Source organism: Thalassophryne amazonica, chromosome 15, assembly GCF_902500255.1.
Source record: "Thalassophryne amazonica chromosome 15, fThaAma1.1, whole genome shotgun sequence".
NCBI lineage: Eukaryota > Metazoa > Chordata > Actinopteri > Batrachoidiformes > Batrachoididae > Thalassophryne > Thalassophryne amazonica.
In genome coordinates this window covers 71,551,088-71,564,452 of record NC_047117.1, presented here as the reverse complement: position 1 = coordinate 71,564,452, position 13,365 = coordinate 71,551,088, and the positions used below count along the sequence as shown (strand labels likewise).

The 13,365-nt window shown below is 46.2% G+C and overlaps 1 long non-coding RNA gene across 1 annotated transcript; it reads right to left on the bottom strand.

The window, feature by feature from the left end:
• Window positions 1-9,928: 9,928 nt before the first annotated feature.
• LOC117525622 lies at window positions 9,929-12,117 on the bottom strand. The gene is made up of 2 exons (XR_004565106.1): window positions 10,289-12,117; window positions 9,929-10,244 (listed from the first exon to the last, which is right to left on the bottom strand). It is a non-coding gene; the product is annotated as an uncharacterized LOC117525622 (long non-coding RNA).
• Between the last annotated feature and the right edge of the window lie 1,248 nt (window positions 12,118-13,365).

Genomic DNA, 13,365 nt, shown 5'->3' with positions numbered 1-13,365 from the left:
TGCAATCACACGTGATTCAAATCCATATGGTTTTTGAAAAAAATAAAAAGGTCCGATACTTTTCTAACAGACCTCGTATATCGCATACCAGGTATCATGGATCAGTTTGGATATGTCAGAATACTTGAAGAGGTCATGTTGCCTTATGCTGAAGAGGACATGCCCTTGAAATGGGTGTTTCAACAAGACAATGACCCCAAGCACACTAGTACACGAGCAAAATCTTGGTTCCAAACCAACAAAATTAATGCCTCGCAGATGTGAAGAAATCATGAAAAACTGTGGTTATACAACTAAATACTAGTTTAGTGATTCACAGGATTGCTAAAAAAGCAGTTTGATTTTGAGTTTGTAGCGTCAACAGCAGATGCTACTATTATTGTGAACACCCCCTTTTCTACTTTTTTTTTTTACTAATACCCCAATTTCGTAGCCTTAAGAGTGTGCATATCATGAATGCTTGGTCTTGTTGGATTTGTGAGAATCTACTAAATCTACTGGTACCTTGTTTCCCATGTAACAATAAGAAATATACTCAAAACCTGGATTAATCTTTTTAGTCACATAACACTACTATTATTCTGAACACTACTGTATGTTGTGAACAGCTGCCGTGTCAATCTACTGGCATGTTAAAGAAAAAAAAAGTTATGATTCTCCCAACAACCCTGAACAATGGTCATTAAACTGTGACAAAAATGTGAACGGCAACAGTAAAAAGACTCACATGTCCTCACTAGTCAACGAGAAACAGTGGAAAGTGAAGGTTCGGCTGCATTATGCTTCGTTTACAAAAACAGACCTCTGGCTGGAACTAAAACATTCTGACAGGGATATACTTGTATATTATATCCACGTGTTTAAAACATCTCCAAATTAAATTAATTACGTCCGTGCAAATTTTACTGTAACCTCTGCAGATGAAATGTTGGGTGTCACTGTGGGTCCGAGCCAGTGGATTTGCAGGAATTTATGAATCAGTCTGATTTTTCTCTGACTTACTGTGTTGGTGAACTGAATCCCTTTGAAACAAATCTGTGAGTGAATCGGTGCTGAAGAGAAACACAGAAGAATTAAAAACACTTTTTTTTCCTCATCACACCCCCTGTACTGACCCAAAAAAATGTAAGAAAAAAAAAAAACCACAGGGCGCTATATTGCACATGTCCATCTGTGATTGTATGCTTCTGTAGATGTTACATCATATCCCAGGAACCACTGGTCTTAAGAATCTTTATAATGGTGAAAAGCAGGGGCAGATCTAGCTTCAGGTGAAGGTGGGGGGTCACAATCCAAGACAAGCTCTGAAGCTAAATACAGACGCTCTTGTCATTGTTTTTAAGACACAATTTTTTTTTAAACACCAGAAAACTTCAGAGGACAGATATGATGGACTGGGAAACGAGTCTCCTTGGTTCTTGGAGGGAGGGGGTTTTCAAGCACCACTCCAAATTATTTTTTCTGACATTTAAATGTGGAATCAGTGCAGATGATGAATCATTGCTTTGTTTAGACCAGTCAGAATGCTCCGATCTGCCACAGCCAATCAGAGCTCAGCCCTGCAGAGTGAAGCCGTGTGGCGTCCAGTGGGACGTCATAGAATGGAGTGTGGTGAATGACCAGAGAGAAAGCCATCCCTCCTCTGACACACACTTCCAGATTTCGAATGCTTCCTCATGTGGGAAGCATAGTCCAGACCATAAATATTTGGACTTTTTTTTCTCCAAATCTTCTTGACCTAATCTGACCCACTGACAGTTTATCGTCTTGTCTCTGCCTTCTCGGTGTTCACGCTCCTGCAACAACGGCTACCGAGCACGAGGTGTGTTGTCTTGCAGACATCAGCCCTAGCGACAGCTGTGACCTTGCTTTGACGCCAGAGAGTTGAGAGGAATGCAACGCACAGCCGTGCGCAGCTGAGATCAGTGTGTCACGTGGTCGTGTACTAAGAAACGCTGCACACTGTGTGTACAGTCTTTGACAAGAGTGGGACAGAGGTCAGGGGTCAAGTAGGAGCTGCTTGCCGCGGGAAATCACTGTGCCACCAATAAAAACATCAACATGGTGCAGACCAGCTGGACCGACTGAAACAAGGAGAGCAGACTGATTGTATTTGAACATTCTGAAATACTGATTTTTGTCACAAAAGCATAGCAAGCGATGAGCCAAATATGAGCTAAAACTATATCTACAGCCCTAAAAAAATAGAATAAGTTGGACCAATATGGAAAATGCAAATTAAAAATGAAACTGTGATTCTTACATTTACTTTGACTTCTATTTTATTCCAGACAGCATGAACTCAAGATATTTCATATTTTATGTGCTCAACTTCATTTCAATATAAATGCTGAGACAGAAGCTATTTATGGCTAGTGGTGAGGTTAAAAAAAATAATTATGATCTTATGTCATGGAGTATCTATGAGAAGATGAGTTGTGGAGGAGCAAATGTGTACAGATCTCCAGTTTATCAACAAATGTGTGGAAAAAAATATTGAAATGTTTTTAAAAACAAAGTTTCTCAAACAAAGACTGAAAGGGATTTGCAAATTTCTCCTAAGACAGTGCATCAAGAAAAGTATTCACAGAGCTTCACTTTTTCCACATTTTATTGTCACAACCTTATTCCAAAAGTCTACACACAATACCCCATAATGACAGTGTGAAAAGTTTTTTTTAATTTTTGCAAATTTATTAAAACAAAAACAACTAAGAAATCACATGTACATAAGTATTCACAGCCTTTACCATGAAGCCCAAAATGAATCCTGTTTCCACTCATCGTGGCTGAAAACCTGCTCCAGAGTGCTCTTGACCTCAGATTGGGACCACGGTTCATCTTTCAGCAGGACAATGACCCTAAGCACACAGCCAAGATATCAAAGGAGTGGCTTCAGGACAACTGTAAATATCACTGAGTGGCCCAGCCAGAGCCCAGACCTGAGTCTGATTGATCAACTCTTTATGATCAACTCAAACCAAATGACTGAAAATGGCTGTGCATTGATGCTCCCCATCCAACCTGATGGAGCTTGAGAGGTGCTGCAAAGAGGAATGAGCAAAACTGTCCAAAGATAGGTTCACCAAGCTTGTGGCATCATATTCAAGAAGACTTGAGGCTGTAAATGCTGCCAAAGGTGCATCAACAAAGTATTGAGCAAAGAGTGTGAATACTTAAGTACATGTGATTTCTTATTTTTTAAATTATTTTTTAATAAATTTGCAAAAATTTCAAAAAACTTTTTTCTTGTTGTCATTATGGGGTGTTGTGAGCACAATTGTGAGGAGAAAAAATGAATTTACTCCATTGTTGTGTGGGCCGCTGAAGAGGAGGTACTGCTGGCCCACCACCAGAGGGCGCCCTGCCTGAAGTGCGGGCTTCAGGCACGAGAGGGCGCTGCCGCCTCACAGGAACAGACGTGAATGACAGCTGTCACTCATCACCACCTGACAGCTGTCACTCATCACCACCTCATCACCATCTCCATAAAGGCCGGGCAGCAACTCCACCTCCCTGCCGAGATATCTTCAAGCCAAGAAGGTAAACTGCTCAGCCGTTTTTTGAGTCGTGTTCATACAGTTTTGCTTCTGTATCGTTTGCAGTCATTTCTGTGAGTGCTTGCAGCTGGAGGCTGGGTTTGTGGTTCATGGAGCGCTGACGTCTTCGCTCCCCACGTCAAACTTCGATAAGTAAACTCACTAATACTGCACGTGCCGAGTTTCTGGATTGGAGGTGGAGGTTTTCCCTCCGTGTGAAACTAAAGACTGTTTTTGCTGACTGTTTGCTGGGTGTGTGCTCACACCCACCCTTGATTGTTTCTGCTTCCTGTCAGCAGTACCAGATCCGACAGCCGGAGACGGTGACCACCTGGGGACTCGGGACTTGGCGGCTCCAGTATTCTCCGGGTTCGGTGGCGGTGGAAATCGTGTGGGTTCCGGCTCCTCTCTGGACAGACGTCTTCTATCCTCGAGCCTGCCCACACGTCACCTTTGTAGATTGACTACATACAAGATTCTGTAATCGTCTGTATTTCTATTTTCGGCTCATTCATTGTCCATTCATTTACGCCCCCTGTTGTGGGTCCGTGTCATTACACTTTCCCAACAGGATATCTCGGCCAACGTCATGGATCCCGAGGGGCGTCAACCATCTGTTGGACAACCATGGGAGAGCAGGGTGCACAGGCGTCTGCAGGAGGCGTGATTGGTGAGTTGCAGCAAATCCTCACCGCCTTTACTGCTCGGTTGGATCTAATGACCGAGCAGAATGTCATCCTCAACTGCAGCATGGAGGCTCTCACTGCGCAGGTGGAAGCGCACGCTCAGGGCGCTGCTGCAGCTCCTCCTCCTGCTGACCCGGTGCCGAATACAGACGTTCCAATGGTCATTCAACGACCCCCCCCACCATCCCCTGAAGCATACATAAGTCCCCCAGAGCCGTACGGAGGTTGTGTGGAGACGTGCGCAGACTTCTTGATGCAGTGTTCGCTCGTCTTTGCACAGCGTCCCGTGATGTACTCGTCAGACTCCAGTAGGGTGGCTTATGTGATTAATTTGCTTCGAGGTGGGGCACGCGCTTGGGCTACGGCGCTTTGGGAGCAGAATTCACGGCTCCTTACCTCTTATACTGGGTTTATGAGGGAGTTCAGAACGGTTTTTGATCACCCTAACAGAGGCGAGACCGCTTCAACCATGCTGCTGTCTATGAGACAGGGGCGTCGGAGCGCAGCTGAATATGCAGTCGACTTCTGCATCGCGGCTGCGAGGTCCGGCTGGAATACGACTACGCTCCGCGCCGCCTTCATAAACGGACTGTCGTCGGGCCTGAAGGAGCACCTGGTGGCTAAGGATGAGCTGCGGGATTTGGACGGGCTTATTGATCTAGTTATACGATTAGACAATTGGTTAGAAGAACGCCGTCGGGAGTGAGACGAAGGACGTGGCCGGGCACGCGCCATCCCTCTCCCTTCCGGGTCCGAAAAGGTTCCGCACTTCCCACGCTCCACAGCCTCGGCGCTCCGTGTGGCAACAGCTCCCCCTGCTGACGATGCTATGGACACGAGCAGGGCCAAATTAAGATCATCTAACAGACAGAGGAGACTGGCCAGCGGGGAGTGCTTTTTCTGCGGCTCAAGTGAGCATCTGCAGAGAGACTGCCCCAAGCGGTTAAACACAAACGCCCGCCCTTAAAAACTGGGTTAAGGGTGGGCCAAGGCATTCACGTGGGACATACACGTATTTCTACACATCTCCCAGTTACGATCCTGAGCGGGGATTTAACCCTTCAAGCCCCAGCACTGGTGGACATGGGGTCAGAAGGGAATCTGCTGGACAGCAGATGGGCAAGGGAGGTAGGGCTCCCTCTGGTGGCGCTTCCTTCGCCACTGAAGGTGTGGGCGCTAGATGGCACTCTTCTCCCTTTAATCACACACAAGACACAACCAGTAACTCTGGTGGTGTCTGGGAATCATCGGGAGGAGACGGAGTTTTTTGTTACTCCTTCTACCTCCCGCGTGATTTTGGGCTTCCCGTGGATGGTAAAACACAATCCCCGGATTGATTGGCCGTCTGGGGTTGTGGCTCAGTGGAGCGAAACCTGCCACCGGGAGTGTTTAGGATCCTCGGTTCCCCCCGGTTTAATTGCTAATGAGGAGGTTAAAGTCCCCCCCAATCTGACGGCGATGCCGATTGAGTACCACGATCTTGCTGACGTTTTCAGCAAAGATCTGGCGCTCACCCTTCCCCCGCACCGTCCGTATGATTGTGCCATTGATTTGATCAATGGCACATCGAATCGAATCAATGGAGACCTACATCCAGGACTCGTTAACTGCCGGGCTGATCCAGAACTCCACCTCCCCGATGGGTGCTGGTTTCTTTTTTGTGGGCAAGAAAGACGGCAGACTCCGTCCATGCATTGATTACAGAGGGCTGAACGAGATTACGGTTCGCAACCGATACCCTTTGCCCCTGTTGGATTCAGTGTTCACGCCCCTGCATGGAGTCCAAATTTTCACCAAATTAGATCTTAGGAATGTGTATCACCTGGTTCGGATCCGGAAGGGAGATGAGTGGAAGACGGCATTTAACACCCCGTTAGGTCACTTTGAGTACCTGGTCATGCCGTTCGGCCTCACTAACGCCCCTGCGACGTTCCAAGCTTTGGTAAATGACGTCTTGCGGGACGTCCTGCACCGATTTGTCTTCGTATATCTGGATGATATACTCATCTTTTCCCCAGATCCCGAGACCCATGTCCAGCAAGTACGTCAGGTCCTGCAGCGGTTGTTGGAGAACCGGCTGTTTGTGAAGGGCGAGAAGTGTGAGTTCCACCGCACTTCTTTGTCCTTCCTGGGGTTCATCATCTCCTCCAACTCCATCGCCCCTGATCCGGCCAAGGTTGCGGCGGTGAGAGACTGGCCCCAACCCACAAGCTGTAGGAAGCTGCAACAGTTCCTCGGCTTTGCAAATTTCTACAGGAGGTTCATTAAGGGCTACAGTCAGGTTAGTAGTCCCCTGACAGCCCTGACCTCCCCAAAAGTCCCCTTCACCTGGTCGGATCGGTGCGAAGCCGCGTTTAGGGAGTTGAAACGTCGGTTTTCGACTGCACCAGTTCTGGTGCAGCCCGATCCTTGCCGCCAGTTTGTGGTTGAAGTGGACGCCTCTGACTCAGGGATAGGAGCCATGCTGTCCCAGAGCGGGGAGTCCGATAAGGTTCTTCACCCTTGTGCCTACTTTTCTCGCAGGTTGACCCCGGCTGAACGGAACTATGACGTGGGCAATCGAGAACTCCTTGCGGTGAAAGAGGCTCTTGAGGAGTGGAGACACCTGTTGGAGGGAGCTTCGGAGCCATTCACAGTTTTCACAGACCATCGGAACCTGGAGTATATCAGGACCGCCAAGCGGCTGAACCCCAGGCAAGCCCGCTGGTCACTGTTCTTCGGGCGTTTTGACTTCCGGATCACCTATCGGCCCGGGACCAAGAACCAGAGATCGGATGCCTTGTCCCGGGTACACGAAGACGAAGTCAAAACAGGGCTGTCGGATCCACCGGAGCCCATCATTCCTGAGTCCACTATCGTGGCCACCCTCACCTGGGACGTGGAGAAGACCGTCCGGGAGGCCCTAGCACGGAGCCCGGACACAGGAACCGGTCTGAAGAACCGTTTGTACGTCCCACCAAAGGCCAGAGCTGCTGTCTTGGACTTCTGTCACGGTTCCAAGCTCTCCTGTCACCCAGGGGTGCGAAGAACCGTGGCAGTGGTCCGGCAGCGCTTCTAGTGGGCGTCAATGGAAGCCGACGTCCGGGAATATATCCAGGCCTGTACCACCTGTGCCAGGGGCAAGGCGGACCACACTAAGACTCAAGGACTCCTTCAACCGCTTCTGGTGCCTCGTCGCCCCTGGTCCCACATCGGCCTGGATTTTGTCAAGGGCCTCCCGCCGTCCCAGGGCATGACGACTGTCCTCACGATAGTGGACCGATTCTCCAAGGCGGCCCACTTCATGGTCCTCCCGAAGCTCCCAATGACCCAGGAGACCGCAGACCTCCTGGTCCACCACGTCGTCTGTCTGCCTCACAGGAACAGCCGTGAGTGACAGCTGTCACTCATCACCACCTCATCACCATCTCCATAAAGCCCGGGCAGCAACTCCACCTCTCTGCCGAGATATCTTCAAGCCAAGAAGGTAAACTACTCAGCCATTTTTTGAGTCGTGCTCATACAGTTTTGCTTCTGTATCGTTTGCAGTCATTTCTGTGAGTGCTTGCAGCTGGAGGCTGGGTTTGTGGTTCGTGGAGAGCTGACGTCTTCGCTCCCCACGCCAAACTTCGCTAAGTAAACTCACTAATACTGCACATGCCGAGTTTCTGGATTGGAGGTGGAGGTTTTCCCTCCGTGTGAAACTAAAGACTGTTTTTGCTGACTGTTTGCTGGGTGTGTGCTCACACCCACCCTTGATTGTTTCTGCTTCCTGTCAGCAGTACCAGATCCGACAGCCGGAGACGGTGACCACCTGGGGACTCGGGACTTGGCGGCTCCAGTATTCTCCGGGTTCGGTGGAAATCGTGTGGGTTCCGGCTCCTCTCTGGACAGACGTCTTCTATCCTCGAGCCTGCCCACATGTCACCTTTGTAGATTGACTACATACAAGATTCTGTAATCGTCTGTATTTCGTTGTGCACATTCACAACAGTAAAGTGTTCTATTTTCGGCTCATTCATTGTCCATTCATTTACGCCCCCTGTTGTGGGTCCGTGTCATTACACTTTCCCAACAGGATATCTCGGCCAACGTCACGGATCCCGAGGGGCGTCAACCATCTGTTGGACAACCATGGGAGAGCAGGGTGCACAGGCGTCTGCAGGAGGCGTGATTGGTGAGTTGCAGCAAATCCTCACCGCCTTTACTGCTCAGTTGGATCTGATGACCGAGCAGAATGTCATCCTCAACCGCAGGATGGAGGCTCTCACCGCGCAGGTGGAAGCGCACGCTCAGGGCGCTGCTGGAGCTCCTCCTCCTGCTGACCCGGTGCCGAATATAGACGTTCCAATGGTCATTCAACAACCCCCCCCACCATCTCCTGAAGCATACATAAGTCCCCCAGAGCCGTACGGAGGTTGTGTGGAGACGTGCGCAGACTTCTTGATGCAGTGTTCGCTCGTCTTTGCACAGCGTCCCGTGATGTACGCATCAGACTCCAGTAGGGTGGCTTATGTGATTAATTTGCTTCGAGGCACGCGCTTGGGCTACGGCGCTTTGGGAGCAGAATTCACGGCTCCTTACCTCTTATACTGGGTTTGTGAGGGAGTTCAGAACGGTTTCTGATCACCCTAACAGAGGCGAGACCGCTTCAAACGTGCTGCTGTCTATGAGACAGGGGCGTCGGAGTGCAGCTGAATATGCAGTCGACTTCCGCATCGCGGCTGCAAGGTCTGGCTGGAATACGACTACGCTCCGGGCCGCCTTCATAAACGGACTGTCGTCGGTCCTGAAGGAGCACCTGGTGGCTAAGGATGAGCCGCGGGAGGGAGCAGTGGGAGCAGATTAAGCAGCCCACTCCACATTTCTCTATTCTCAGCCAAGCCCCAAGTCTTCCTGTGGGATCCCGGGGCAATCCAAAGCCATCTTGAAGATCCAGCTCAAATACTTGATAAAAGAATGTCATTTCCACTTATAGTGTCTGCAGTCTTGTTCTTTAAGTCACCCGTCACCACAGATGAGGACAGAAGCATTAGTCGACTGGTGAATCCAGAGCCCCCAGCTTGCACCTCAGCTCTTTATTCACCACGATGGTCTGATACAGCATATGCAGCACCCCAGTCTATCGCAGTGTTTCCCAATGCTAGTCATCAGGACCCATAGCACTGCATAGTTTCCATTTGTCCCAGATCTACTCAGACCAGATTAGTCGAGCCAGGTGTGTTCGGCCAATCAACACACCTGATGTGAACTGGAAGACATGCAGTACTTAGGCTCTCATGGACCAGAACTGGGGAACACTGGTCTACTGATCTCACGGTCCATCTTTCCTCAACTCATGAACAAGACTCCAAGATATTTGAACTCATCCACAAATGTCAATAACTCTACCCTGACCCAATGGGACAATCCACCATTTTCTGACAGGACCATGGGCTCAGATTTAGAGGTGCTGGTTCTCATCACTTCAAATTGTGCCTAAAACATGCCTGGTGTACATCGGCGGTCACAGTCTGATGCAGCCAACAGAACCACATCATCTGCAAAAAACAGAGACGCAATTCTCAAGTCACCAAAATGGACAACCTGAGATATCCAACTGTGCCTTAAAATCACCATGAAAATCATGAACAGAACTGGTGACAAGGGGCAACAGAACATCTAGAAGAGGCAACTCAAATCCAAAATCATATCAGTTCTATATTTCAAACAAATCTCATTAAATGTGGTTAATTTTTGACTTGTCCAATGTTAAACAATCAGGGCTGAAAACATTGCATCTATGACAGGCGGTATAACATTTAGGGCAATTTTCACAGAAGTCCCTTTCCTGAGACTGAATGTTAGAAAAATACTCTCCTACAGTTGTGACACATAAAGCCAACAAATCCTGCTATAAAATACCAACAACTGTTACCCCTCGAAGATTCTGTGAACTAAGCATCAGAAAGCAGCGTATTTTGACACATCTGGAATTTCCTAATTCCCACATACAGGGTTAACCATTCTGAAATATAAGACTGTTGCTTTAACGGGGCAGCTGGCCAGACAGCATGTAAAAGGCCATAATTTGATCGCAAGTACTTAAAGTATGGACAGAAACCTTCAATGAAACCCAGTCCCTGTGATAAAGGCATATCTCATTTTCAGGCTTTGATAATACAAATTAAAAGTAACATAGGGACGAACACTCTTTTACATACATAGCCCAGCTCTTGTTTTGTAGATACATCATCTTGTGTAATATTTTCATTGTGATCTCAAGTCTGTGAACACAAAGATTCACTGGTAGGTCCATGGTGCAAGGTGTGTTAATAACAAGTACCAATGGTGAGCCTCGATTTTGTAGAGCACGCATTCACCATTACTCATGACTGTCTCGAACAGAACTCTAATACACTGCACCAAAACAGTCAAGGCTCTGTTCACAGCGATAAAACAACTCTTTATATTTCTTTTACTCATACATCAAGCTGGGTTTTCTGACCAACCAGTTAATTTTATCATTTTTGTCTTTTGATAACTCCTTGGCATTGAGTACAAGACAGTTAAGATATTGTTGCTGAGAGGTTTAACAATAGGCTCTTTAAAAAAAAAAGTGTTAGACCCCTGCAAATTGTCCTACAACTCAACAATTTACATTTATACAAGTTCTAAAATACATTGGCAAGTGAAAATTTCCACGACATTTCAATGTGAACAACAAAAAAATATATTTCACTTATCTGATTTGTTCAGCTTATCAAATGCAATAACGGGTTTGTTTTCTTTGTTGCATCGTACCAACATTCACCGATTTATATATTGCAGGTTTACAAAGACATAAATATAGTAGGATACAATACAGTAAAAAATACATAATAAAAGTTGATATACTTTAAGTGATAATTTACCAGAGACAAACCAGAAATGGATCTTTGACACAAGAAAAATAAAATAAAATACAAGAATTACCCCCTGAGGTTAAATGATAAATAGTAATGTCTCAAAACAAACCTTAGTCCCAGTAACTCACTACTTTTGGGTTATTCGTAAGTAGTAGTGTGCTATGACTTAGACTACAACAAAAATGTGGCTGTTTTGTTTGACAACAAAGTCAATGTGTACTTGAAAATAATCAGTGTCCACAAGTGTACTGCTTACTAGTGACTCTGACACATTACTTTAAGGAAAACATGAAGGCACCATTTGAGGCAGCACATACCTCAAACATTAAACAGCAGGTGTGATATCAAAGGGAGTAAGATTAAAAAACAAAACAGAAAAAAAAAGAAAAAAAAAAAAGAAATGAGGGGAACCTGAAGAGTTTGCAGTTTCAGATGTGGTTTAAGTCAGAGAACGATGAGGCAGTGAATCACGTTTAAGGCCAAATTCCTCAGGATCGTCCAATGAGAACATCTTCAACAAACACTGCATTAGACCTGACAAATCAGACAGACTTGCAATAAAGTGTTAGTGTGTAACATCAGAGCTCTCATCTATATTTCTTCTTAGCCTGGTTTGATACACAGAAATTACTTAGCAATACTAATTAATTATATTTAACAAGCATGATTTTGCTCTCCTTTTAGGGGTTCCTACACACAATCAATGGCAGTGTGTTCAGAAGGTGGAGGGAGTACTTTGAGGAGCTGATGAATGAAGAAAATGAAAGAGAGAAGGTTGGATGATGTCCAGAGAGTGAATGAGAAGTATGACAAATTAGTAAGATGAATTCTGTCCTCAATTCTGTCCTCACATATGAAGAGAATAAACTGTAGAAAGGTAGCTGTTCTTGAGGATGGTCCAGCGAAGGCTTGGAGATGTCTTGGAAAGATGGCAGTGGAGTTTTTAAATCTGATTGTTTAATACAATCTTGGAAAGTGATAGAATGCCTGAGGAGTAGAGATGTGTACTGATACTGATTTTTAAGAACATAGGTGATATGCAGTAACTACAAAGTCATAAAAATGAGCAGCCACAGCATGAAGTTAAGGGAGAGAGCAGCAGAAGCTAGACTGAGAAAAGAGTTGAATATCTATGAGCAGCAATATGGTTTCATACCAAAAAAAAAAAAAAAAAAAGCACAGATACAAGGTTATCTTTGAGAGTACTAATGGAGAAGGACAGAGGACTAGAAGGACTTGCACTGTGTGTTTGTGGTTTTAGAGAAAGGTTTTGAAATGGTTCCAAGAGAAGAGTTGTGGTACTGCATGAGGAAGTTTGGAGCGGCAGAGAAGTATGTGAAGGTGGTGCGTGACAGGTTTGGTGGAGATTGCATCAAGGAGCAGTTCAAACGCTTCTTTGTTTGGTGGAGATTGCATCAAGGAGCAGTTCAAACGCTTCTTTGTTTGCAATGGTGATAGACAGCTTGATAGACAAGAAAATCTCTGTGGACTATGATTTTTGCTGATGACATTGTAATCTGTAGTGGGATAGGTTAGCAAGAACCCAGAGAGTTGGAAGCATGCTTTGAAGAGAAGGGGAATGAAAGTCAACAGGAGCAAGACTGAGTAAATGTGTGAATGAGAAGGAACAAGACAGAATGGCTCAGTTACAAGTAGAGGTGGTGAAGATAGATGTGTTTAAATACTTGTGGTCAACTGTTCAAAGTAATGGATAATGTGGTATAGATGTGAAGAATAAAGTGCACAAAATGGTACCTGCCAGAATGAAAAGGAAAGTTTGCAAGACAGTAGCGAGAACATTTCTGTTATATGATGTTGGCATTAACAAAAACACAGGAAGCAGAACTAAACATGCAGTGATTTTCCTTGGCGATAGCATTAGAAATAAATACAGCAAAAGAGAAGGCATACTGGATGGCTTGGAGACCAAGTGCCATAGATGTGGTTTGGACATGAACAGAGAAGGCATGTGGGGTATATCTGGAGCAGGATGCTGAGAATGGAGGAGCAGAGGAAGCCCAAAGAGTTCTATGTATGTGGTTATGGAGGACATTCAACTGGATGGTGTGAGAGAAGAAGATGCAGAGGTCAGAGTGAGATGGAGACGGATCACCTGCTGTGGTGCAGCCTAATGGGAGCAGCAGAAATAAGAATGCCTAAATGCATTTTACAATAATCTACGAGTTTCAGTTCTATAGGTCAGTAATACATCCAAGCATTCATGGTGTGGACTTTGGCTTTGAAAAGTTAGTCTACATATGCACAAATATGAAA